The following is a 24078-nucleotide window of genomic DNA, read 5'->3' as shown; positions in this document are numbered from 1 at the left end:
TGCTCCAATTTTAGGTACTGCAGATATTGTAAGTCCTATACTCTTCTAACACCCTATTGCTAGGAAAAGCTGCATTTGATTTCTTTTCAGACAGTTCAGATAGCAGTGAACAAAGTCAAGCAAGGACCAAATGCTTACAAAGCAGAACTTAACTGAGAAACGTTTCCTGAGTCGAACTTGTGCTCTCTGTCCTTTTTTGACTCACAGAAGTGGGGAACAAGCCCAGCTCGGGCTGCAATGGGAGAGTGAAGTAACAAAGAGCAACGTGTGGCTTTGATTACTGCTGGCTGAACAGTACAGATGTTCAGGCCTGACTATCTGCACAGCAGCAGGCTGATTCTGCAATACGAACAGTTTCTCCTCCAAAGCGAGCAGGTGGAGAAACACACAGACCTGCAGGCAGGCAGGTGTGCAAGAACAGACCCACTGCTGTAATGGTCCTGCAGCTGTAGGCTACCAAACAAGCTCGGGAAGGCAGGACTGCCTCCCAGTTCCCATGGAGGGATTTCTCTGGATGCAGGTAGGCAGCCGAGGTGGTGGAGCAGACCACAGCCTGGCACGCAGAATTCGTGCTGTACGAGCTAAGTGAGCATGGTGGAAATTCTGCTGATGTTAACAATGTAACGCAGTATTAAGGGAAGCTTTTGGCATACTCCTCCCCATAGGTAGACACCAGAGACATAGAAATAAAAACACATGGAAAAGTCAGAAATTGCTTGTTGCTTTAGACTTATTTTAATTTATTTCTTGGTAAGGGATGTAACAGCCTTTCATTTTTCTGGTGTAACTAAAATTATTAGTTCCTCAGCTTTGTGTTGTTGTTGTTGTTGTTGTTGTTTGTTTGTTTGTTGTCTGTTTTTTAGTTGTTGTTTGTTTGTTTGTGTGGTGGCTCTGGGGCTGAGGAACTTAAAATAATGAATGTGCCATCTGTTAGCAAGTTTAGCTACTATTATTTAGATTATAAACAGGAGTGCATGTGACAAAATGAAATAGTCTTCCTAAAAAGGAAGGGGTAGAAGGGGTGGAAAAGTTGAGCAGTGCAACAAAAAGAAATAGGACACAGAGGTTGCAGATCCTCTGAGCAAGGGGAGATGCTAAAGCTTTTAAACAAAGATGAGTGTTTGCTTCCTGCATTTACCACGGTGCAAGGCATGTGTCTCAGCAGGCTGCTTGTGAAGGGATTTTTTCCATCACACAAACTTACGTGGAGCCTGCATGTCCATCATGTAAGTTGATACTCATCGTGCACCAGAAGACAGTCTTCTCCTTTCCCTCCCTTGGGACAAGTCAGCCTCAGAGCCCACTAATCCTCTCTTACCCCATACTGAGAAAACAAATAGAATGAGAGGGGGGAGAGAGGGATAATCTTAAGTCTTGCTTCAGAAATCCAGGAACAGATACCATGTTATGAAGAATGTGTTTGTGAACAGGCACGTCACCAAATCCCTATACATGCCACTTATCAGATCTCAGTTTTTCTCCCTATTTCAACCTGTCAGCTCCACCATTCCCAGAGGTGAACTCTCACCGTGCTGTGTCAGGCAGTGATCCAGTAGTCACCCAGCAGCTCTGGCTTTTGGTCCTCTGGAAATGCTGGACAAATGTTCACGGTGTGCACACAGCAGAAATCCTACAAGCAAGGGAAGGTTGGTGCTTTGGGCTCTCTTCTCATGGCACAAAGCCAACCTGTGCAGAGCAGCAAGTGGGGCTAAACCAGCAGCATCTGCAGAGGTGGTCAGCAGCACAAATGCCAGCAAATCTGGCATTCCTCATGGCCAACGTGCTACTTACAAGCTTCTCCAGTAGCATCAACTGGCTAAATCAATTAGTGTCCAGCTAAATCAACATCTTCTAGTGCTTCTCTTTTCAGTTTGTGCAGTGAAAATCACAGTCTGTATTTCTTCTTCATATCCTTAGACAGCAAATTGCTTTATGCGTTGTAATTGCAGAGCACCTCTGGCTGAGTAGCAGAATATTGAGGGTGATTTGCTACAGAGCTGGGGCTGTCAGTTCAGGCTTTACACCAGACTGGGTGGTCATTCTAGGTAGGAAGCCAAAAGTAGTTTGGTTATCATGCAACCTATTCCCCTCTCTCATGTCCCATCAGCTTCAGGACACAAGAGACATAACTGCACTATTATGATGGACTGGTTCAAAGTGATCTTGGTGGGTCATTCAGAAGAAAAAAAAAAGAAAAGAAAAAAAAAAAAGGTGGGGGAAGCTGGGGAAGCAGGGACTTGATGAGCTGGTATCCAGATCAGTAACTGATAGTTTGGGACCACAATCCCATCTGTTTTTTCCACCAGGCCAAAGAGCTTGGTCAACATGTTTGCAATGGGGAAAGGTGACTTGACTTTGATGCAGTGCCATTTCTCTGATGTTGTTTTACCTTCTGTAATTCTGGAGAGCGAAACATCTCATCTGGGTGCTGTGCCCCACACTTAAACGTCTCCCTGAGAGACCTCATTCCTCAGATTCAGGAATGTGTGTCTGGAATCAGAAACAAGACAAACCCAAGGGCTAGTTTGGGCCTCTGGCTTGCTGGAAACCAGGCCCAGGCTTGTCATCTCTGCTGCATATCTTCTTGATTTGTAGAAGGAAAGATCAGCCTTAGGTGCACGCTTGTCTGTTTATTCCTTGACAAAGCCTTTCTCAAGTGCCCATACGTTTTGTATTTGGTGTGTTTGTGCATTTCCAGCACACTCTCCCTGGCTTCTCTTGTCTGGAACAGGGTTTTCAAATTCCTCTTCTCCTGCAGTCATCTTTTAGAGTAAACACGAGTTTTGTGTTAATGTCATGCACTAGGCAAATAGTGCACAACTTACATGCTCCCTTCCTGCCTCTGGTGGTGGACATCTCTTCATGGGCTCCTTTCCCGTACTACTGGGGGCCACAAGCACCCAGACTGCTTCCCAAGAAGGTACTACAGCTGGAAGTGGTTTAACCACATCAGGATGATGCTTCAAGGACTGGGTCTTGTTGGCTAGGAACTGATGATGTGCCACTGCAGCTCCTAGCTGACACCCATGCATTGCTGCCCCGTGACTGTGGCATTGCAAGTCCCCTGTGCCACTCTGCCTGGTGACTGCACTGGCTCTTCGCACAGTGGGGTCTCACCCTGGGCAGCAGACCACAGTGCTGCTGACTCTCTCCAGGCCTAGATAATGAACACATTTTCAGAGCAACTTTGGCTTCAGACAGTGCCTACCATCTACAGGTGTAACAAAGCCTCTGGGCTAGGTGTCCTCACTCTGTCCATCCCTGAATCACGTCAGCTTCCACAAATCTCCTTCCCTCCCCATCCTATTATGTCTCTCAGAACATCCTCAGTCCTGCGAGGGTATTGAAGCACATTAGGAATACTGAAGCTGAAAAAACACCAGGGATTGGAAAAAGAGCATAAGGTATCTTATTTGTATCTCATTATTGATTTATGCTGTCACTTCGACAGAGACTTTTTTTTTTCTTTCACTGATCCACTTATTTTAGTGGTGCTGGGAAGCCATAAAATAAAATTAATTCAGTTTAATGTATTTGATGCATTTGTTAGAAAACCCGTCACTGAGTTTTTGAATAATTAGAAATAATTCATTTTCTCACCTCTTTCAGGTCTTGACTATATTGATATGAGTCGATTATAGAAATCTAAAGGTAAAGTTTAAGCCAGTATTGGGCTATATTCTTGTTGGAGCCAAAGCTTGGTGATAAATTGTTCATAAACTGCATCACAGAAGACTGCTTATTATGTTTTAGTTACATCACTGTCTCCCTAATTGGCTTTGATATTGCTGTGCTTATTTTAGGACATTTCTGATGAGTGAAGAATATTCTTTCTTCCACTTTGATACAAATGTTCTATCCAAAGATCTTTTTGCACTCTGTTCAAATTTTATTCTGATGCTGCATAGGACATTAAACCAATTTCATTGCATTAATTTTTGCCTGTTGGATTGCTGCCCCATTTATGTGGGCATGAGGCAAAGAGTCAAGAGTAAACTGAATAAATTTAACTTACGTGTTAAAACATTTGCTGAAAATAAACATCAGGATCGTACAGCTATTTTGCCCTCATCTGGTTCAGTGGACTTGGCTCCCCTGGATAGTGAGGTTTGGCCTGGCACCAGCTGAAGATGTGGTTCAGCTGTCAGCTCTGACACAAGGCCCTCGTGGACTGGGTTAAACGCAGTCAGGAGAAGATTTGACTTGATTGTTTCCAGACCACACACATCCGAGTGCCTGCACTGGGAAGTTGCAGGCTCTTTCCCTCCAAGGTACTCCTTGGCTGCTCTGTCATTCCTCTGCTCCTGGCTACAGAATGTCCCAGGAAGGGCACCCAAGTGTCCCCACAAACTCACCCCACTCAGTGACCCCATCCCACGGTAGCCAGGTGGCTCTGGGGCTCTTTACAGGCAGCTGAGAAGGACTGAAAGCCCTTCAAGCAAAGACCTACGCTTGAGGTTATTTCAGGTAAAGTCCTCTGGCTGTTAGGCTGTTATGTTATAAAGGAAGTGACAACTGTCCTACTGTGAGTGTGTCTTTCACTGAGCATAAAAGTCTGAACCCCTGCAAGCCCAGACATGATGGTTTAGCCAAGAAAGTGTTGCCTTTTCCTGTGGAAGCCCAAGGAACTCTCTGGTCACCTCAGAAGACACCAATTTAAGGACTGAGCAGTGCTGGAGAGCAGACAAACTACATCAGTACTGGGACCTGAGCCTGGCTGTCACCTGGAGGATCTGATTAAGGAGATAAAAGAAGTGGCTCCCCATCCATCTCCATCTGTTCCAGGAGCAAATGCCTTCCACTGGGTCATGGGAGGCGACGACTGAAGTCTCACTCTACTTCAGAGTATTTGGGGATTGAGTCATCGCATGGCAAAGAGATAAAATGTTCAAAACTGAACATAGTGAGTCCTAAGAAACATAAAATAATATTGAAACTACTGCAGCCAACAAGACAGCTGCAGCCAACAACTCCTTAAAAGTTATGGGAAAGTAAGAAAATCCTTCTTGTGTCTGGCTGAAAGTGAGGATGTCCTGGAGAGAACTCAGCCTGCTGAGCTTTAGCAAACAGCAGAGACCAAGGAGGGAGCAAGGAGGCAGGAAACCCATGGGTGCCTGAGTTCAATAAGAATCTCCTCTGTCCTGTTGCTTTTGTCATTGTTTTCTATGGTTGATGGAGAGCGTGGCTGCCTAAGCCTTTAGTCTGTAGTGCCCCCTGTCCTCACTCTTTCACCTGCTGATTCACTGCAGGGTTTTACATTTGCTTTACATCTTTTAAGGCAATTTGAATTCCTAAATATTGAAAGCAGTCCTATTCTCCTGAGCCTATTTGGCTCAAATGGTTTGGACAGCCTGGTCTGATGGAAAGTGTCCCTGACCACAGGAGGTGGGTTGGAGTTAGGTGATCTAAGGAGTTAGGTCTCTTCCAACCCAAACCATTCTGTGATTCTGTGGTTCTATGTGATGCTTTGTGAAAGGACAGGAGCAGGCTCCTGCACTGTTTCCAGCTACTGTTAATGTCCCTGCACTGCAGATGCTGCAGCCTATGAAGGACTGAAGAGATGCTAAGTCCAGTAGTCCACCAAAGGGACAAATGTGGCCATACCTTGCATCAAGCAAGGTCAATGAAACATGAGCAGTTTTTAGAGTCCAAAAAAGAGTGGTCACTTGGGTAAGTCAGAAGCAAAGCGGGGCAAAAGATAATTCTCCAGAGGGCCAGGAATAATATTTCTCTTGGCTCTCTAGAAGAGTAGCATGTCTCTTATGTTCATAGTGCTTTTCTTCATTAAACTGGTATCCTGGCTTCCAAACACCCTCTGTAAATTGAATCTGTGCTGATGTGTGCCCTAGGAAAGCACTCGGGATAATAAATAGGTGGTTTTCAGTGCATTCTTCCTTGTAAATACAGACATCCTGCATTTTCCTTCTGAAAATGATATAGAGTTCAATAGTTCAAATGAATCACAGTGACACTCGCAAATTATTTCTTTCAGCGATGTGAGATGAGCTTGACACAAGATATTAATTACTGAGATCTATCTTTATGTCAAACACATAATCAACAAAGAAATCTGACAAGGGAAAAATGGAAACCATTTCTGGACTGCCTCTCCTCAAGCTACCTCCCATGGTGGTTTATGGATGTCGTTTCCAGCCTGCATTTCTCACAGCCTCCAAAACTTTCTGGTCAAAAATTCTTGATTATAAGGAGAGTTTAGTTAGGGACAATCCCAACCCATCACCCTTTTTGGGGAGTGGTGTCTCAGTGAGGATGTAAGACACTTTGGGATACAGAAGTGTGTTGAGAGCCATGGCCATTTCAGGGAGGATCTCAGCCTTCTCTCTGCATTTTAAGATGTACAGAACATTGCAGCAATGCCTGTGTCATCCACTCTTTCATAAATGTAACATACGACTACTTATTGCAGGAGTTATTCCATGAAGATGTTGTACAGGTCACCTCTTGAGCTACAGAGACGGGAAGAAGAATGAGAGAAGCTGGTTTCATTATGCTCAGGCTTCTAGCTTTGAGGGAGCACTTCAGTAAGCTATTTATTTTAGTTTTCTTTTTCGCACTGCCATGTCACTAGAGAGACAGCCAACAGACCCTTAGATCAGCTCCTGGTGAAGTTTGTGTTACAGCTGAGAGCTGTTAGCTTGTGGCACGCTGGAGGTCTGCTCTGTGTCATCGCAGAGTGATTAACGCACCTCTTGGGCAACTCCTGTTCTGAAATTCTGGTGGAGATTTGCTTGGAGAGGGGGAATCTCACGGACCAAAATGTGGTTACTTTTGATCAATGCCAGGTAGGACTCTGGATGGCATTTCCTGCTCTCTGTCTCCAATAATTGGCTATGCATGCTGAAAGGAAGTTTTAGCAAGGATTTTGATGTGAGAAGTTATAACATAAACGTTTGCAGGGGAGTTGTCACACATCCTGGACTCTAATGAAATACCTGTGTGCCTTCCTGATGCCTCTGGGTGGAAAACTGGAGCGTATCGAGTAAATAAATTACTTTCCACAATTGCCTTCAAGTCTGTCTCCTTTAAATGAGCATGGACAAGAAACACAGCTGTGAACCTATGCCACAATATTTTCTTTTTAATTTGTGATATAATCCAAAGCAATAGTCTTCTGGAAGCTGACTTCATCACTGTTCAAAGGTGTTCAACGGAACATTAGCTCTTGCTAGTGTAACTTGTCAGGTTTTCAGCTTGCTGGGAGAGCTGCCTGTTGCTGTTTTGCATTCAGGGCTGCTCAGGCTCATTCCACTTCCTCCAAGATTCATATTTAAGTGGGGTGATCTCTCAGGAGGAATGTGAAGTTGACTTGCTGAAAAAAGCAAAGAGATTTCTTTTGTTAGAATGAATTGCAAGTCTCCTTCTATCTCAGCTGTTACACCAGGTGGACACCTGATTTACGACTCACTGAGATCAGATTTAGCCCAAAGACTTTCTTGAGTTAAAGCAAGTGGAAACAGCTAAAAAAAAAGACAGTGGAAAGGGAAGTGCAGTGGAAGGTTGCTAATGAGAGGAGTAATTGAGGGTAACTGTCAATTCAGGACATGACATGAATGAAGTAAAACATTGACATTTAGGTTTGCTAGGAGGTGCACAAAGGTACAGCAAAGAGAGAGGGGATGTACCCACCTCCAGGTGTGTGCTGTGTTGTCTGCTACAAGCTGAGATCCATGAAAACAGGTTGTCCTTTTGTAGTGTCATGAAAAATTTGACAGTCAAGTACAAACACACCTCCCTTCGTGTTGGTAACCTGGTGAGAGAAAGGGAAATTCCATAGTTCCGAAGTTGGGCAATTCTTGCCTTTCTTTGTTGCTTAAGATTACAGTGAATTGGCCCTAAAACCATGAGGATGGGATTCTCAGATTAAGCAAATACATACACTTAAAACACTTTTTTTGTCAAATTTTACTTAACAAAGTCTTCTGCAAATATGTTTTTCTATGAGAACAGATGGTTTCATCTTTCCTGCTTCTGCAAAATGTTTTGTTTTAGTAAGATATAGTCATTATCTTAGTTGTTTGTGGGTTTTTTTTGTTGTTGTTGTTGTTGTTTTTTCTTTTAAGCTTTTGCTTTATGTCTGTTTTCACCATTACCAAATCTCTGGGTGCATTAGAACCCAGCTTTGTAACTGCAATAAGGAGAAAGCAGCTTTACCAATTATTTTCATAATTTCTTAAAGTAATTGTTTTTCCTTCCAATTTGGAAAAAATATCACAATTTTCTGTCCCTAGAACTTCTAGTCAACTTTAATTTTAAATTGAGAGGGCAAGGGACACAGTTTAAAGTGCTAGATGAATAACATGTATGTACTGCATGCACTGAAAGAAGCTGGATTTCATGTAGTTCCCTTTCTTACCTTTCTCTTGTAGACCATCTTGTTTGATGGACAGCCAAGCAAAGGCTGAAATGTGTTATGATAGGCTTCAACAGCTTTTTTTTTTTCTTTTTTTTTTTTTTTTCCCCTCCTTCCTGACCAGTGGGATTTAACTTGCAATGTTTAGCATGGAACTATACAGTCTGGTACAAATTCAACAGCACAATAATTACAGAAATAAATCACCAATATCTGCTCAGTGCTTGTAGAAATTAAGATTATAAAGCACTAGAGAGCTCTAAGTACTAGCTGCTGGAGAAGACAGTGCTGGAAAGTAGTTTGTCTCTAAAGTTACCTCCCTAAGGAAGAAAGTTAATTATCTTAATAATATTCCTATTCTTTGGGAACCAGAACCTAGGGAATGTGTCTGAACTGAGGTATAGGTAGAGAAATCAAGATATGTGCCCAAATATCAAAACTGCAGTATTCAAGGCATTGCCTTCCAAAGAGAAGAAGAGATACTCTTCCAACATATCTCAGTCACCTTTGAATCTTGTTCTTCAAAAAAAATTCCAGCTTTTGGCTTTTATGGAAAGCATCTTGGCTCTATGGTAAGCTTATTATGGAAAGTTTCTGTATCTTGCGGGATGCAGAAACCTGCAAGTGTGACCAAGAAGTCTTCAATGCTGTCAGTCCTCAATGCTGGAAATGTCTGAGCACAGTTCTTTGACCCGCTTGCCTGTCCTTTTCTTTTGCAAGGGTGCGATGACATCCCTCCACCCATGGACTTTCTGGTCTAGTTGAACATTCTGCCCTTTGGGACTGCCTGGCTGCTCCCACTACCTGTGAAGAGTAAGATCCACAATAAGATCCTGTGTCAGGCAGAGTCTCCAGAGATTAGCAAAAACCAAACCTACCTTGCCCTGCTTCTTCAAGCGCTGAGGCTATGGCAAGATACAGAGTTAAATACATCCTTGTCCTCTTCCCAACCCTCTTTATCTTGTCCCAGATATAGGCATGGCAATACTCAATATTGCAGCAACACACATTTGTGTACACTGTCCCCCATGTTGCGGCTCCATACTGTGCATAAACAAAGAGCTTTGCAAAAAAAGACTTCCTAATGTGTACACAGACACTGAAGCATTGGTTAGTTTGTTTGGTTGTTTTTTTGTTTGTTTGTTTTTGTTTGTTTGTTTTTTGGCTCAACATGAACTAAAGCAAGCAGGAGCCCATCTATTGAAGAGAGGCAAGTTTGTTACAGACGGTTGTTGAGTTCAAGTGCATCACTTCATCAAGCTTGAAGGCTTTTGGAACAGATCCACATTTCCCCACCATTTCTTGGAAGAGTCCTCCCAAAAGGATGAACCATAGATCCTGCCAGCCCCTGTATGTGGACTGACCTCAGTGCTGACCAAGAACTGAGGGTCAGGGGAGGAAGAGTGATAGCTGATAAGGCACAATCAGAAATGAGATACCTGGGGAGTTTTTAAGCAGTTCTTGAGAGTAAGAATTAAGTTTCTGCAGCGTTCAGCTGACTTACACCATATGAGTAGTGCAAATGTCTTATTGATATTGATTTAGATTATTTTGCTAAGGAAAAGCTTCTTACCTAGGTGGAAGCCTATATTCTGCAAGTAAAACATTTCATAAGTGAGAGCAACTATCTAACATTTATATTACCAGGCTGGCTGCTTTTTTCTGTGCTAAATGCCAACATTGAAAAGAAACGAGAAGTAGAGTCCTTTCCATTCTTCACAATTTTGCGTAATAGGGATTCCAAACCATTTAAATTTGGAACCAGTGAAATGCTAAAAAAAAAAAAAAAAAGAAACCACCCATGATAAAAAACAATACAAAATACTTTATAAATATGCTTCAACACCACTCATTCATTTTGCTTTGATTAAAGCAAGAACAAATCATTTCTGACATTTTCAAAACAAAATGGGACAACCTGAATAAGTCATTTATATATTTTTTTTTTCTATCTAATAATAGTTTGAAAAAGGTATCTAGAGAAACATTTCACATTCAGTGAAACTTCAAGGAAGTTATCTTCTGGCTAAAACAGTTCCATCTGCTCTGGGATTTAGAATATCCTGGGTTAACATTTATTTTACAGACAGATCTATTTCCTGGCAAGACCACCTGGATGGTGATTACCAGAGACTAAAACCAACATACACAAGTCTCAGGATAAAGGTTTCTGTCACAAATAAATCAGTGTCCCAGCAGTACATAAGCGGAAAGTAGGAGAGGAGAGACTGTAAGGCTGTGATCATGTGAATTTATTAGAATTCAGGTCACACTGATGTATGAAAAATGCTGTCAGGGAACAGTAATTCACTTTACTTTGGACTAGATAGATTTGGAAATGTGGCATCTTGCCTTCGTTTTCAGAGCTGGTAACTCATATGCATGGGAAATGTGAAATTCACTATTGGTGAGGAATGAATCTGTAGTGGAGAGAAAATCTGAGGCTTAGCCAAAACTTTCAAAGTGACTAATGACACCAGATTACTTAATGGAGTCTTATTTTTGGAACAGTAATCTGGAAACATCTGTATCTGTTTGATGTCTCTTCAAACCTGGACACCTAATAACTGAGAAACACAAGCTAATTTAATAAATCTTGGTCTTAGTGATTAATTTTAGACTCTCTCTGGAAAAGAGAACTGGTACCAATATTTCTGTGGACAAAAAGAATTGTGTATTTGTAAGTAATTTAACAGTTGTCAACACTGGTTTACAAGAATTGTAGACAAACCTCAAAAAAAATGATCTTTTCATAGGACATTTTAGCATCTTGGTTTCCCATTTTCAGTCACCTTATTTTAAGAACATTTGTTTATTGCCCAGAAGTGGGCTTGATGAAGTTTATTAGTATGGTGTCAAGTGACATCAAGTGGTCATTTGAAGAAATCATTTGTATCTTTCCATCAGAGCAGTGGCCATAAAGAGTTCTGCAAACCCCAAAGGGCTGAGGTGCACAGACCTGTAGTAAGAGCTCAATATTGGTCCATGCTGCTGTATGAAAAACATCAATAAATGTGTCATTGTCATCTCTGAGCAATCACCTTATGCAATCCATGAAAGACTAATATCTTCCCATGATGCTACTGAATCAAATATTTGAGAAACTAAAGCTTGAAAACTACTTTTTCAATCAGCTGTATCTGCTGGTATCAGCCAATGCATTCCTTAAATGTACTGAAACAGAGCTAGTTTCAAGAAATGTTGTATTTGAACCTTAACAAATGCATGGTCCTTACCATCAATGTTCATCTCATAAGCATCAGAGAACTCTTATAAAATGCAGGTGGGCCGTGTTCTGGGAGAATGGATGAGTGGAGAGCAGTAGGTATCTCTCATTGCATTAGGAGACACACCTGGAGCAGATCAAAGCAGGTAGGTTATCCTTACCCTCTGCTCAGGACTGGTGAGACACGTCTGGAGTTCTGGCTCCAGCTCAGTGCACACCAACACGACAGAAACATGGATGTACTGGTGCAAGTCCAATGAAGGACTACAAAAATATTAAAGGACTGGTGCATCTGTAATGTGAGGAGAGGCTGGGACTCAGCCTGCAGAAGAGAAGGCTCACTGGGATCTTACCTATGTTTCTAAATACACCGTGAGTAGGAGTAAAGATGGAGCCATTTTTTTTCTCTGGTTCTCAGTAAAGAGACAAGAAGCAATGGGTACAAACTGAAACACAGGAAGTCCCATTAAAACATAAGATGGATTTATTTGTTTATTACTGCAAATGTTGTCAAACACTGGAACAGGCTGGCTGGAGTTCTTGTGGAGTCTCCCTCTTAGGGGATATTCAAAACCCAATTGGAAATGGCCCTGAGTAACCTGCTGTAGTGGACTCTGCTTTAGCATGAGCAAGGACCAGATGGGTAGGACCGGATGATCTCCAGGGGTCCCTTCCAGCCTCATCCATTCTGTAAGCCTGCAACTCTCTTTGATTGCACCAATATTGAAATACTTGGTTTGAAAACACTTTCGTCTGTTGTTTTGTTTTAGTTTGGTTTGTGTTGTTTGTTTGTTTTCCATCAGTTTGAAGGAGAAGAAGTCCCAGTCTTCTAGGATGTCATTTTCTAGTCCAAAGCCAATCTTTCACAAAACTTTCAATTGGCTGTAGTTCCAAGAGTTGCTGTGTGGAAAAAATAAAAAAAATCCAAATCCATAATTATCAGCTTGGCTTTGGGGGCAGAAACACCAGTATTTTAAACCTTTTAGTCTAGACTTGTTCTAGATTCCTACCAGGTCTGATGTATTGCTAATAGATGCACAGATTATGTACAACACAAGTGCTATAAATTCAGCTCAGTTATTATTTATGCAGGTTGCTGCAGCCTCGAAGTCTCAGAGTTCTGTTGATATTTAACTACAGGAACTTTAAAATTTTCATCATCCACTTCTCTGGCTAGCCATGTGATGTTCTACTGGAATTACGCAGCTTCAATCTTTTCTGTTGCTAAGGCTGTATTGATAAATATTGTTCACAGAAGTGAACAATGTACTAAATGTATTTTAAAGAAGTTATAAATCAAGATCACTTATAGTACCTGTTGTATGCCTGATCTGTTCAAAGTGATTTGTTTTTCCTCAGCATTTCAGTTAAGTGTACTGAAATCTTTTTAGTTATAGCTATTAGACGAGAAACATCTCTCTCCCTTTAGAGGTATTTGCATACAGAGAAAGAGAGAAAAATCTGTTTTCCTAAGCAGGAATATTGACACATTCAGACAGCATTTGTTACTTCATAATGTCCATTTTTATGTGCTTCATAATTTAAAAGAAATTAAGGCAGAAATTTCCCCCAAATTTGGAAAAAAAATGTGACAGGGTTTAGTGCTCCGTGATGATGGGATGGCATTAGTTCCATCATAAAAAAAGCATTTCTAACTTTCTATTGGACCTTGCTTCCAGACCCTGTGAGAGAGACTCACAAGTGTGAGAGGCTAGAGACAAGTCATAATGCTTTTATAATAGCCCATGATTCTGTTTCCACTGTGTAGCCATTAGTCTCTTTCCATCGTACCAATGTATTCCTCAATGGTACTATCCTATACTGATGATCAAGATCATCAGGGGAAGAAAGGGGAAGAAAGAGCTTAATTCCCTCCTTGTAGCAGTTAGCTATGGCAACTCCCCAGTTACTGTCTTGTTCCAGAAAGGAAAAAAAAAAAAAAAAAAAAAAAAAAAAAGGGGAGAAAGAGAAGGAGAAGGAGAAAGAAGCCCTGAAAAATGAGATTGCTTTTTTAAAAGAAAGAAAAAAAAAAAGGCCAGAGAATGGCTTGGGTTGGAAGGCACATTAAAGATTGTCTTGTTCCAGCCCCCCTGCCATAGACAGGGATGCCACCCACTAGATCAGGTTGCTCAGGGCCTCATCTAACCTGGCTTTGAGCACCTCCAGGGATGGGGCATCCACAACCTCTCTGGGCAACCACCCAGTGAAGAAGCCACACCTGGAAGTGTGCTCTGAACACAGCAAATCTTTCCGGAGAAAGTCACTACACCCACCTAATTTCAAGATACCTCAGTCTTCGGTAGGATAGAGAAGTCCAGTAGTGGGAAGAGTAGTTTTGGTACTGGGCAGAAGAAGTGTCAGAAGGTACCTGGAAGAAGTTGACAGCATGGGGTTGCTGCTGAGCAGAATTTTTCTGACTTCTAGTTTTCACTTTGGTGCAGCTTTGAATTTATCTCCTGCTCTGTTCACCCTCTTTAAAGGCTACCTGAAAATTAGCAAACTTACTCGAGAAAAATCCTTCTTTTATACCATGCAGATTCAGACTGTGGGAATCTTTGGGTCTGTCCCAGTGCTAAAGTATGTTTTCATACATGTATATCAGTACTTTTATTACATCTCATCCTATTTCAACGTGGGTAACCAGCTACTGAATTAAAACTCCATAATGTTCCAGCAGTCCTTCCTGTCCTGGTGTACACATATTTCCATGTAAAATTATATTTGTGTCAGCCATTGAAAACCCAAAGTATCATTGTCATTTAACATTTTAATGTGTGTTCTCTCCTGTGTATTTTCCCTTCCCATCTTGCTCAGATATTAATTCAATGAATTCTTTAGAGGTGTGAAAGGTTCCAGACCTTTCAATCTCTTTAAAACCTTTGTTTTTACAGGAGTGGTAGTGCTTTTCCCTACAGGTAAAACTATTGCTATTCTTAGAATGTATTTGCCAAGGAGTTAATAACTACATCCTAAAAGTCAAACGACCTAGAGCTTTCTGAAAAGCAATGGAAACTTCTTCATCAGTGACAATGTGTCAGTATTTTGATTAAATGCAAAATAATATTCATTACATCTAACAATGCAAGTAGAAGAGGTTTACATTTTATCCAAATAAATGAGCAAACAGACCAAGCTCTGAAAGCAACAGAATGAAATGGAATTAAGCTGCCTGCAAAGGTTTCTCCCCTAAAATAATCATTCCTGGTTACTGTATCACAGGTGCTTCCGTTTTTCAATTTATTTCTTAATTACATTTTCCTATCAGAATTTTCTTTCTCACTTCAAGTGCCATAATTCATCTATCTCTTTTCCTTCCTTTCTAAAAGTTACCTTTGATTCAGTCAGAAATGAAAATGGAGGAGCAAACTGGAACACTGATTGAAATGGAAAATAACATCATTTTACTAAGGTCCAGAATAACAAATGAAAAAGTTTCCAAAAGGTAAAGAAAAACAAAGCTAAAACCCATCCATGTAAAAAAAAAAAAAAAAAAAAAAGCCATCAAAATACCCATGGCTGAGACAATTTTGTCCTATACTTTAAAATATTTCTACAGAAGGGTCACCAAAAGGGCTGGCACATGAAGGAGGGCTGACATGCTTTCAAAGCACAAGGGGATGGATGACAAAGCACTGCTGCATGGGACTGGTGAGCTGCCAGTGTCTGACCACGGTCGCAGAGCAGCTCTAGGGACTGCTGTGGACACCACTGGTGGGCTGGCTGTGCATGTGTTTCTAGGAAAGTGATCACAAGGTTTCTCTACATCAGCAACAGACTTCTGTGAGGTGGCTGCGTTTGGGCCAGTTGGAGGAAAGCAGAGTTTCCGAGCAGTCCGTCATAATGTGTTAGTGCCCCTGCTGTCTTGTTGGCATCCCATAGGCGCTGTGCTCTATTAAGCTGTGTTTTTGCTAACAAATTCTGAAAGCCTATTAGGAGTGAGTTTTGTGTCTTTATCAGCAAAAATGCAGATTTAATCTGATATGAAAACTACTAATCCACCAGGACTTGGACATTTCATTAGCATGGAGAGAAGCTTTTATTGCCTGCTCAAGCTCATAAACTTGTCTCCGACTGGAAGGGAATGGCATGTATTCTGAAATCCCAGAGTTGGGTAGTACTTGTACCGAGGTGCCACGTCAATCTCACTTGCCCCAGGGGATGCTTGCAGCAGTTAAAGTCTATGCTTAAAGGTTGCATGAGGAGAGGCTGCTGCTCATCATGTGGCTCTGCAGGCAGTAGCTTTGCCTCTGCAGTCACTGTGCTGGGAGCTGAGAGGTTTCTTGGTAAAGTGCTGCTTGAATAGGGATAGTCATTAAGCTACTGGCCAGCCAGCCAAGTTATCCCTGTGAACATCTGACAGAGCAAAGCAAGGAAAGGAAAAGTCATTTATCGAGAGTCATGGGTGAGGACTTGTATGGGATTTCCACTCAACAGCATCAATTCCTGACTTAGATTAAATAGTGAATGACTCACTGGAAGATGTTCTGCATCCTTTCTTCCCAGTGTCACTCTGTAGTATTTCACCATGCAATTCCTATGCTCATGGTCCCTTTGGCCCCATATTATAGCTCTATCAGAGCTCTATCTCTCTGTCTTCTCCTTTCCCCTTCTCTCTCTGCCTCTGTATATACCTAACTGGACTTTCCTACTCCACTGCTCTTCTTACATGGTTCAGCTAGGCTGGTCCTCCCTTTCCTTTTTCCCAGGCTTAGGAAGAGTCCTTCAGTGCTAGCTCTTCTTCAAAAGCTGTCAACAGCATAGATTTGAGCCTTGAATGATGGCATCTCTTCAAAATACTCCTGGAGGGGACAAGAACATTTCAGGATGACTCTACTCCTGAAAACAAAAGTTCAGTCTTCTGTTTTCTTCCCCTGAACCTGAAATTTCACTCAACATTAGAAAAGACTGTACACAGGCTATTACAGTCAAGAACATGGTGTAGATCTGCTGCAGGGAAAGTGTTGCATAGTATAGGGATAAAGTAGCAAGAAGTGATCATTTCTGCATCTTCTGCCACTATTACTCATGTGATGGAACTGCATTTACAGGCTGGCAGGGGAAATTTTATGAATATTGCTGCAAACCTACCCCATCAAAATCTAAATACTTATACTCTAAGAGCCCCGAGGATGAAAGGTTATTCTGAGCACCATGCATTGAGACCCTAGATTTGAAGTCCTGTCCCTTGTATTGCCAGTATCTCTGTACTGCCAATGAAGAGACATTGCCTCCCCTTGAGAGAAATCCACGGAGCTGATGTTACCCCTAAAGACCTGCCAACCCCACTTACTGCCAGAATGCAAAGTGAGAGTTGTCTGTTGTCTCTCAGCCTCGTAATTGCCTGCCTCATAAATTGAACTTTTAACTTATCTGCCGAGCAATCTGATAGCTGAAATATGTCACTGAAGTAAAACTCAGTAACCTGATACAGCAAAAAACAGTCCTGGTCCACCGTATATGATTCATTAGAAGAAAAGCAAAATAACCGGTGTGTTTATCTGACCACTTCAGCTGTTACACAATAGCTGTTTGCAAATCCAGGGTTATGTCTCACAGCTGGCACAGCCTGGCTTAGATAAATATAAAACTTGCTGTAAGGGAATAGCTCGTAATTGGGTTATGCACAATGTTTTAATTAGATTTACGTAAATGCATACAATGCATTGCAGAAATCAATAGCTTGAAGAGCTTCTTTGCTTTTATTGTTTCATTCAGCAACATCAAGTCAGCTGCATTTAATAGTGTGTTTACACTTACCCCAACCCTCCAAAATCTGCACTCCTGGTATGACTGATAGTATGCTTGAAATGCTCAGTGCTGTCCTCACAATCAGCTCCATGGAACAGGTCCATTGCACGGTGCCTTTTTTTTTCTTTTTTAACCAGTCTGGGCACTTGCAGGCAGTACCTCTCCAGTACAAAGGGAGGAGGTAGGAAATGCTTTAAATCTAGGAGGAATTTACGAATTAAATAAAAACTGTGTCATGTAAAACAGTACAGGTTAGCAGTAATTCATCTGACTGGTTTGCCTGACATGGTCTTGCCAGGTATTGAAGCCACGAGCATCTCTGCAAACGGTAGCAGTGGTGGAGAATGAAGCCAGGCTTTTTGTTGTGACTAGAAGAGTCTGTGAGCTACACACGTGTCATGCTCCATGCCAGTTATATGTAAGAGGGATCACACACCTCAGAGATAGTGCATTCTTCTGACACTGAAGCTGCAGCCTTCAACAAAGTCAGAAAAATCCACTAAATTGGGTATTATAACTTGGTGGATTTCACAGCAACAGGAAATGGCAGAGAAGAGGTCACCCCTTCATTGAACTCTAATATGCTTGTAGTTTCTACCAAGACTAAGCAAAAAAAAAACAAAACTCAAAGGGTTGCCAATATTACTTTAAGACAGCAAAGGAAAATATGTTTCCTGTACTCTTTTATCCTTGTTTAGGAGTTATAAACCTTGTTTCCAAATGGTTTTGACCAAAAAAAAAAAAAAAGAGAGAGAGAGAGAAAGAAAAGATGAAGCAGCCTAGGCAATCCCTGCCTCATATGAATTCTCAGAATGGAAAAATTTAGTTATAGTGTGGCAAAGCTATAAACAATTGAAAATATGTTCTTTTAAAGGAAGTGTTGTTTATCAGGTCTTGGGTGCCTGCACACACATATCCTAAATGACTCTGAGAGTATCTTGCTTTCAGTAAGTAAGCAATGGAACTTCATGTTGATAAATGTATACTGTTAACTGAATTCAAAAAACAAAACCATGTGTATCCTGAACAATTTTGGGTGCTAACACTGATTTGTACCATCATAAACGTTAACTTAGAAATTGGTGTAAGGATAGAAACCGTCATTATCGAGGGCTAAAGCTTTCGTTCTGTCAGGAGTGTATTTAGAGGGACAGCAGTGGCACATCTATCCTTACACAGCCTGACAAATGGACTATAAAAGGTCTGTGAAAGAAGCACTTGTCAATAGAAATAAAACCTTTTGACCAGCTAATTTGTGAGTTTTCATGCTTTCTGTTTATTTCAGTTCTTTTTTTTTTTGTTGTTCTTTTACCTTCATTTCCCTTGTCCTTCATCTGGTAGTGCTATCCACAGCAGCACTGTAGTTCCAGAAAAAAATGGAGTGGTCTGACAGATCTGGTGTGACCTGTCTTCATGTGAAACTTGGGTAAGAGGACCAACACCAGAGCCAAAAGGATCCAAGTAAATACTGTTTTCAGATAAAAAAATCCCATTATAAAAACAGTAATAGAGTTCTGTCCTTGAGCATCTTCATCAGCCATACCCTGAAAATTATCTTGGTTGTTTCCATGGATTAAGAACTGGTGGCCAAAAGCTGTTTTCCAGCAAGGAAGGTTTAAGGTGCCATTTGTACCAGTGCACAATCCTGTGCTAACAAAAAAAAACCTACAGTCACTAGGGATGTGTAGATCACACTTTAAACCTTTTTCAATTAATCAGATTTAAATCAAGGGAGGCATAATTAAAATGCATGCAGTCACTTTGGCTCTATAGTGAGGACTTGGATCATGACCTGGCCATAGATGGAGAATTTGCATATAACAAGAAACACGCATAAATGCTAATAAAATATTTAAAATGAAATCGAAAACCACTAGGATTTAAAATAATAATAATTCAGTCTCTGAACTGTAATGCCCAAAATAAACTGGTTCGATATTTGCCAGACAGGGAATGAGGAAGAAAAGCTGAATCTTCAATAAAAGCATTGCTTGTATTCACAAGAGTGATACAAGCCAGAGTAAGGTAGTTTGAAACTTCACAAAGGAACAAACAGGAAGATGAAGCAAAAGACAGTCAAAACCACAAGACATGATAAATAAGGGTCACTGCTGTGTGGACTTGACACATCCCTTGAACAAACAAAAAAAGAAAAAAAAATTGGTTCTGCAGGGCAACTAGGAGCCAGTGAATGGTAAGGACAAGAGACTGCAGAAAAGGTCAGAATAAAGAAGGTCCTTGCACAAAAGAAGGGATGCTGGACAGCGTTGCCTACCTATAGCTTTGTTTACTTGCAGTATCTGGCAATCATACGTACTGTGTCCTGTTACCCTTAAAAATAAAGTCATGTGTTGGGTGACTGGTCGGCCTGGTGTATGACCCTTTTTGTGATTAGTTTCACGGTAAGAACAACTATACACACTGCTGGTGAGGTTTCACTAGCCCGCCTCCTTTGAGCCATGGCTGATGTGTAGACACAGAATCACAGAATTGTAGGGGTCAGGAGATCATCGGGTCCAACCAAAATGTTCTTTCAACTGACCAGTGTCGGAGGGGAGGGTGAGGTTTCCCTCCAGCTGGCCAGAGAGCTGTAGAGGCCCTAAATTGCAGTGGTACATCACGGGCTGAGCTATCCAAATCTTTTACCCTTCTACTCTCCTTTTCATAGTTCATTATTCAGCCCTGGCTCCTTCCAGCTGAAAACTGTTCTGACTGTATCATAGGGCTAGATTTTTCTGTTACGTATCTCGTGGAAATTCAAAAGGCAGAATTTTCAGAAGAAATGCTACTGGCTTCTAAATTAGACTCTTGAGACTCAAAATGAATCTGAGGACAATACTTTTCTTACGAAATGTTGCCGAGAAAGGAGCCCACATTTCAGTGCTTTTTTTTTTGTTGTTGTTGTTCTATTTTAAGAACTCACATAGAAAGTGTTATCAGGCTTTGTGCAGTCATCTGGGTCTGATGGGTTATTCTCGATGCTGGTCGTGTCAGCTAAGAATGCCCTCAGGAGATGTCTTCTTCCAGGTTTCCAGTGCCATGGAAACAGAGGCTGCAGGTAACGCTGTGGCCAGTGTGGCTCTTCCCAGGTGTTTGCTGTAGGAGTTGCATTCACGTAGGCTGTCAGCTGAACCCAGACTTGGGAGAATTCATTCATGGGAAAGGTGACCACATATCCAGGGCTGGAAGCGCCCCTTTGCAAGAGGGAGTCTGCCACCCTTTATTCCAAGGTTTGGTATTAAACCTTTTATTTAATGCCAGTTATTTCAGTGAAACTATCTGCACAGTAAGGTACTCCTAAATGTTCAGAAAAGTGATGGAATCCAGCTCTACCTCATTATCACGGCTGTAGTGAAATGGTAAAGGCGGAATAAATTGCCGGGTATAATTATGTATATGCCAGATGTTCTTAATCATTCCACTTCAAGCCTCCTTTGCTAACTGCAATTTTGCGCCTTTTCCGAATCTATAGGAATTGGTAAACATGCGTAATTAAGAAGAAATTAAATGGATTTTAGAAGTGAATTACTGTAGTTCCTGCAGTATTATATAATATAATTGGCACCTCTAAGATCAGTCTGGGCTCTAACATGGGCTTTATGTGGCACAATGGCTGTTTCTTTGTGACTTGCACTGAAAATACAGTCATTTTGTCAGTGTGGTTAAACATCTCAACAGAACCATACGAGGCAAGGAGAAATTCATTCTTACAGCAGATTTATTAAAATAGAAACAGAAAGCCATATCTCAGCTGGTGTAAATCACAATATTTGCACTGACTGTTGCATGCTGAACATGCACCAGCTGAGACTGTGGCCCATCCACCATTTGGATTCATGCAAGTGAAGGTCCGTTCCTAACCCTATTCATAATAAATGATTTTTGGCTCTGTAGCTAGAACTCCTCCTTCAAATGAGGCAATGTTCCTGTAGCTGAAAGCAGAAGATACCCTATTATTAGTTTTGTTTGTTTGTTTGTTTGTTTTTAATTATGTTGATATTTTTTCTTTTGCTTTCCAAAATTCTGAGCATATGAAGGAAACAGCACACCTGTAGCACCTGAGAAAATAGATTTTAATACAAGGGCTGCACATTTCTCATCAGAGTTTCCTTAGAGCCTCAATAACACCTGTGCTTTGTCAGCACATGTGACAAAACCTACATTTATCTGGGATAATATGGGTATTACTGACAGAGGAATTAGGTAGGCATGGGAGATCTGTTGGTGGAATCACAGGCATAGCAGTGTTGGTTGGGAAGGACACGTGGAGGTCTGTAGACCAATCTGCTGGTCACCTATGGGTTTGGCTAGCTGTGTCCTGAAAATCTCCAAGGATGGAGATTATCAGGGAGATAGCATCTCCCTGAGCAGTCTGCTCTAGAGTTTCAGCACCCTCCTGATAAAAAAAACTTCACTTGAACTTCCCAAAAGACAATGTAATTGTTTTTGTTTGCTTGTTTGTTTGTTTTGTTTTGTTTTGTTTTGTTTTGTTTTCCCTTGTAATATTCCCTTGTAAGTTTGGCTCTGTAACTTTTGTAACTACCTTTCAGATAGTTGTAGGGTGCCATTTGATCATGCCTTAGCCTGCTATCTGCTAGATTAAACAAGCCCAGCCCTCTCACCATCTTATCCTAGGTCATATGCACCTTTAACTCATATTAAACCTGGTGTTCAACATAACCCTTCCATCCCCTTCACCAGGACTACTGCTCATTCAGGCAGATCCAAACCTGCACCAGTGAGTGGGATTAATTCCAAATGCAGAACTCTGCATGCCTGTTGATCTCCAAGAGGCTTCTGTTGTCCCATTGACGTTTCTCAAGTTTCCTCTGAACTGAAGAGAAGCATCAAAAGAGGTAAAAATTCTTTTCTGTATATTTTGTACTAAATACAAGGCGTAATCCTTGATTTATTTCCAGCAAATTTTTTGCTTGTACTTAATATCTTCATCCCCAACTATAGACTATTTATCACAAACTGTGAAGGAAACAAGAGTATTTTTGTTGTTAAATACACAAGATTTATCAGAAGCTAGGGTAAACGCCTAGTTTGCAGAGACCTTTAGGTATAGATAAGCTTGGCAATTATTGTGTCTGCTACCTGCCTTCTGTCACAGACAAAAAATGGGTATTTGTCTCCTTTCAACAGGTTGAAAGGGGACTGCTTCTCTCCAAACACGATGGACCAGATCTGCTGCTATTAAATTGCCTTTCATGACATTGAAGATATGGAGTTATGCCAGCTGACGACATAGCCAGAGCAAGAGCATTTTAATGGGTTTTGCCTTATTTAAATATTGCCTTTTGTTACAGGATTGTTCATTGGGTGCAGCGTAAAGTACAATTATTTTTGTTGGGTTTTCAGCTTTTCTCTCTTGTTAGAGGAAGGTTCCACTTTCAAATAAATATTAGAAGAACCTTAAAGTCTTAGCTATCCCTAATCTTTATGGCTTCATTGGAGTTTTAAATGTAGCTTTTGGTTTATCCTATGAGCTGGGAGCTATCTGTTTGAGGGACTTAGTCTGAAGATACAGTATAAGCAGATAGTTTGGTTAAGCTGATTTTTGCAATTCAAGTGGGTCTAATGCATATCATGCCTGGGATTATCTTTATACTTCTGGTTAAATTGACAGAATTTGAGCATTCTCTGTGTATTGCAAAGAACAGCTGGGAAAATAAAAGGGAGCCAGGTTAGTGGCTCATATGTAAAGGAGCATTTGAACTTTGCATAGATCATCTAAATTTTCATTCTTTTGTACATCACTCAGGGAAAAGGCAAATATTTTGGCAGCTTGGATCATGTGAAAGGGAAACAAGAGACCTCATTAATTCAGATATTTCAGATTCAACAACAGCAGAGAGGAGGGATTATGACTGCCCAATTTGATCCAACTGGAAAAATCTAAATCTAGACCAAGGTCAGGTACCTCACAAATGATGGAACAATATAAAGTGTATTTAATTTCCTGAGAGCTGTGATAAAATTAAGATAGAAGTCCTCAGAAAAGACTCTAATATATCACTCAGCCCTATCAAGCCTGACATGTTTACTAGGTGTGTCATAGCTAATTTTAAAAGATGATCTCCAAAAAAAAAAACCTTCATCATTTTCTCTTTTTCATTTTTTTAAGTGTTCTTGTCTTCTTCAGTAGCAGTGTTCCTAGAGCCAAATGGTATTCAATTGTGCAAAATTGTTTACCAGAAGTGTTTGTACTCTTCATTGGTAAATGGGGACAGGACCACGTTTTCATTTCTTTAGTCACTGCAAAATTCTGCCATAAGCTGTGCTTTCCCTCCCACGTGTTTGCAAACCACTGCACGGCAATGGGCTTTCCCATCTCAGATTTGACATTTGCCCTTCACAGAGCAGAGCTGCTCACAGCAGAGGAGACCCTTCTCGTCAGACAAGCAGGGTTATGGAGTTGGCTTTCAACACTGATGCTGAGAAACATTTCCTTCAGCTTGGTTTGCTCCACAGAGGACAGAAAGGGGGGAGCAGCACAAGCCAGGGGAGTAACAAAGGCAGTGGAAACATTACCTCTTTACACTGTCATCTTGGTGTTTTTTTCAAAGAACAGCTTTTGCTTCAGTGCATGAAAACGTGCCATCTTCCTCTTCTTTTTTTTTTTTTTTTTTTTTTTTATTCTCTCATCTGTCCATCTCTTTAATAATTTTTTATGCACACGAGAACATGTATGTGTGTGTGAGGTTGCATGTGTATATATATATATATT

At 41.0% G+C, this 24078-nt stretch overlaps 1 long non-coding RNA gene across 1 annotated transcript; it reads left to right on the top strand.

The window, feature by feature from the left end:
• The first annotated feature begins 203 nt into the window (after positions 1 to 203).
• Positions 204 to 23869, top strand: LOC311437108. The gene is made up of 5 exons (XR_014693300.1): positions 204 to 520; positions 22047 to 22201; positions 22494 to 22622; positions 23113 to 23262; positions 23710 to 23869. It is a non-coding gene; the product is annotated as an uncharacterized lncRNA (long non-coding RNA).
• Positions 23870 to 24078: the final 209 nt, after the last annotated feature.

The sequence above is a fragment of the Aythya ferina genome (genome assembly GCF_964211825.1).
Source record: "Aythya ferina genome assembly, chromosome: 5".
Classification (NCBI taxonomy): domain Eukaryota; kingdom Metazoa; phylum Chordata; class Aves; order Anseriformes; family Anatidae; genus Aythya; species Aythya ferina.
Note: the sequence above shows the minus strand (reverse complement) of the source record. Positions and strands in the feature narration are given on the sequence as shown.